The following is a 4,356-nucleotide window of genomic DNA, read 5'->3' on the forward strand; positions in this document are numbered from 1 at the left end:
TGCAGGGCCTGTGGCCCCCTCCTCAGCTCTGGGCTTGCTCCATTCCCTTGCCCAGCTGTGCCTTGTGCTCCCAGCACTTCTTCCAGTGGTTACTGCTGGCTTCTGAGGCCGTGAACTTCCCTCAGAGCAGTGTTACGGGGGACGAGAGAGGCAGGAGCTAGGGGGCTGTTGGCTGCTTTACCACCTGGTGCTGAACATGTTTCCAGAGCTAAGCAGGTGTGGCATAGGAGACTTGGTGCCAGCAATGGGTGAAGCTGGGGCATGCAGTGTTTTGCAAAGTTGCAAATGCATCATGCAGCTGTACCCCAGCAGGGGCAAAATTACTGCCCCCTGCCCCCCTCCTCCCGAAGGGCAATTCTTCTAGCTTTCCAGCACCAGGTGCTGCCTTTGTGTGCGGCTGCCCTGGCTGTGTGCCTCCCTTGTCTGTGAGTGCAGAGCGGGAGAGCCAGGGACACTGATCCCATCACCCCAGTTGCATGGCAGGGGTCAGTGTCCATCAGCTCCTGAGCTGCCGAGGACGGGCGCACAGCTGGGGGAGCCTGAGTTGGGGGGAGGAGGGATTGCACCCCACAGAAAAGGGGTGACTGGCCCCCAGGGGCAGTGCTGGCATTGTGGGCCCCTCTCAATACTACCCCCCTCCGCCAACACTGGCTGCCAAGACTTCCCCCATTGCTGCCGTGCTCATCTCTTCACCGTAGCAACAAGCACAACATGTGGGCAATGCCCATTGCATGGGGAATGAACCTAATGGGAGCAGGACAGGTATTTGGGGCAAGGAAGGGGCCTGGCTTATAGCAGCCCATGGTTCAGGGCCTCCATCCCAGGTAATAGAGGAGCAAAGGAGTCATTCTACCCATTTTATAGCCAGGGAAACTGAGGCACAGAGCCATCAGCTCACACAGGGAGGTTGCAGCTGAGGCAGGACTGGACTCATCCTTCCTTACTGCCCCCAGGCCCAGCTGCCTCTCTCCCACCCTGCAGTCAGCAAGGTGCCTTGAGCTCCTCCAAGCGAAGCATCCCCTTGGTGTCCGCCTGGCACAGCCAGCTCCCCGGAGCGGAGCCACCGACTTAGGTCCATGGCCAGACCCTGGGCAAAGACAGGCAGGATAATAACCTGTGACTCAGCCCCGCCGCCTGCATGGAGCCGTGGCACTGGGAAGCTGCAGGCGTGTGCATGCATGTAGGGGAATTAGTTGGGAACACGCATGCCGCTGACAGCCACCGAGCCCGGCAGGAGCCCAGCTCCCACATGGGCTATTGCAGCCTGGTCCCTCCTCACCTTGTGGGGCCAGGGGCGGCGGGATGGGGCTGCAGCCCATTGCCCAGGCTTGGCAAGGGGGCAAAGCTGGGTGGGCATGGGGATCTAGCTGGGGGAACGTGTCTCTGGGCTCTGACCACGCGAGGGCAGCATCACTCTCCTGTATGCACGCGGTCAAACTGGGATGGTTCGGTGCCAGGCAGCGTGCTCCAGCTAAGCGCTCCAGCTGGGTTTATACCATGCCGGGAACTGCAGGCTTTGCTCCTTCAGGCCTCTTCTGGTCCCCAGGGAGGCACCAAACCCCCCATCCCCAGCTCTGGTAGGGGAGAAGAGGACTGTGAAATTTGCTGGCTTCCTGGAGGAGGGCAGTCGGGTAGCCCGGGTGCTATCCCAGGACTGGCTGCAGAGGGGGCATTGGGCCTGGGTCACAGCCCCGGGCAGCTGGACTGGCCCCATCCTGCTCTGCTTGGGGCGGACGGTCCCTGTCCTGCGGTTGCTGCTGGCCACCTGGCTCTGGATGGGCAGGGAGACAGGGCACCTCTCTGCCTTTGCTCTGGGTTTGGATCCCAGTGTCTAGAGACCTGCTGAGGAGGCTGCCGAGGAGACGGGGGCTGTGCTCTCAGTCTGCGGAGGTGTGCTTCTGTGCCTGTCTCCTGGAGTATGCCCCTCACTGTGGCATCCAGGTGCCCATCAGAGCCCCGGCCAGCAGGCTCTGGCCCTTGCCATCAGAAGCTGCCTTCCTCAGGCCTGGATTGGGCCAGCAGGGGTGGGATAAGGCCGGTCCTGAGGCTGCAATCGGGAACGCTTTCATTGTACCATGTATAGTAGTATTTGGGGAGGGGCGGCGGGGGTACTGGGCTGCACAGACAGAGCTGGGGGCATGTGGGAGGCTTCCATGCAGCCCCTTGCACCTCTGGGTGGGTGCCTTAGCTGACACACCCAGCCCCAAGTTGCTGGGTGCATGCCTCGGTTTTCCCAGATGTAAAATGGACACAGTGCCCCGTCATTCTTTCCCACTCCCTGTGTTAGGGCTGGCCAAGTGCAAGTCCATCGGGGTGGCGAGAGGGGATGATGTAGCTTGGAGAGCCAGGCAGGAGGAGGCCTGCTTTGCAGCCTGCACCCTCTCCCCCACGGGGCTGCAGCAGCTTGTGTCCCTCTGCAGAGCTGGGCCGATCACTGCTCCCGACTCCCCTGTGGCTGGTGGAGGAAGCTGGAGTTTTCTTTGCTTCCCAGCCTGCGGCCACGAGTGCAAGGAAGTGCACAGATGCAAGGAAGCGCACAGGTGCAATGGTGCAAGGAAGCCCCAGCAACACCCCACGCCAGGCACCTGTCCCTGGCTGCCTTGGACACTTGTGCTGGGAAGGCAGAGCCTCTTCCAGCCAAGTCCAGGGCCCAGCTGCCTCCGAGGGTCTCTCAAGTGAATTTGAATCCTCCTTGCAGCAGGGCCCTGCCAGTCCTGCTTTACCTGGGGCAGATTCAGTGCTCTGGGTATCTCTGGGCAATGGGCCCTGTGGTTTGAACGGGTAGTTTCCAGCCTCGCTTAGACAAGCCCGTGCCCAGGGTGTTTGGATGGGGATGCTGCTCTTGTTTTAGGCAGGGGGTTGAATGCAATGTGACCTCTGCAAGGGCCCTGCCAACCTGGCTGTTCGACGATCTTACAACAAGCTTCTGGGCATTGCCCCGGGACTCAAATGGAGCAAAGGCATCAGCCACCCCTCTTCTTCCTATGCTCCCAGGGGCTGGCAGATGCCCCACCAGGATTTGCAGTGGCTCAACCCTGCACTGGATGGCTTTGCTCTGCGTCTGGTTGACCAGCCCGTTCCCTGGGCTCCCTTGCCTGCCACAGGAGCTGACGATACAAGGGACCCATTGAGCGCAAGGAGGAGATAGCTGGCCGGATAACCATGCAAATGGAGACAGCTCTGGCTGGGAACAGCTGCTGTGGCACGTAGGAAGCCAGGTGCTGTCGGGTTGCAGACGGGGAGGTCTGCAGGCAGCTCATTGCATAGCTGGCGTGCCACATGCCACTGCCACGGGGCAGGGCAGGACAGGTAGTGGCGTGTGGCATGTCTTAGAGGGTGAACTCCCCAAAATGTGTGAGTGTAAGCCTATTCAGGGCCCGCTCCTTGCACCATGCTCAGTCATCCCTTGACATGTTGCATGTACTGGTGCCTGGCTATGGGGGTATAACAACCCGCTCCTGGCCGCAGGGGCTGCTCCTTGCAGCGTGGGGTGGCAGGACCTGCTGGCCCGTTTGCAAGGGATCATCCTTGTGCCTTGGGCAGGCGGGCACTTGCGGGCCAGCAGAGCAGCTCCATCCGTGGCTCAACACGGAGAGCGGCTCCTGACAGGAGCCGGAGGCTGCAGGATGGGCGCCCGGCTCAGCCAGCCCCCAGCTCTTTCTGGGACGTGGGTCCCCTCATCAAGCTGCACGCAGAGCATCCCGGGAGCGAATGTCTGGCCCGTGGGCTCCCAAGCTGAGCAGCAGCTCCAGCATGCACCCATTTCTGTGGGGTAATGTGGAGGGCCACCAGGCAAGGAAAAGCCAGGGTCCTCTCTGCCTGCTAAGACAGGGGACAGAGATGGGGCTGCCGGCTCGGCACCACCAGTATGTGCAGGGGGAGGCACAGGACCTGCGGGTAGCGAGGGGCAGCACCCGCCCCAAAGGATGGGAGAAAGGGACACCCGCTTGCCCCCATGTTACAGATGGGGAAACTGAGGCAGGGCTCTAGCAGAACTCAAGGGCATGGAGGGTGCTTATGGGGGGCTTTGCGGGACTTGAGGGCAGGGGTTGGGGAGCAGGGAGAGAGGAGGCCTGGCCCCAAGCTGCTGCCAGTAGCCGGTCGCCAGGCATATGCGGATTTGTGCCCCACAGGGCCCAGGCTCTGTGTGTCTGTGAGGAGGCTGGGGGTGTCTTCGTGCCTCAGTTTCCCTGCTCTTCTTCCAGTGGTGGGGGATGGCAGTGGAGGAGGGAGGGGTGTCTTCATGCCTCAGTTTCCCTACTCCCCTTTCACCAACTCGTGCCTCCGCTGACTCGTGTCCCCCAGAGCCCGGCTGCGTGTGATGGGGTGGGGGGTGGGGGTGTCTCCGTGCCTCAG

This window comes from Alligator sinensis, unplaced genomic scaffold, assembly GCF_000455745.1.
Source record: "Alligator sinensis unplaced genomic scaffold, ASM45574v1 scaffold1931_1, whole genome shotgun sequence".
Lineage (NCBI taxonomy): Eukaryota > Metazoa > Chordata > Crocodylia > Alligatoridae > Alligator > Alligator sinensis.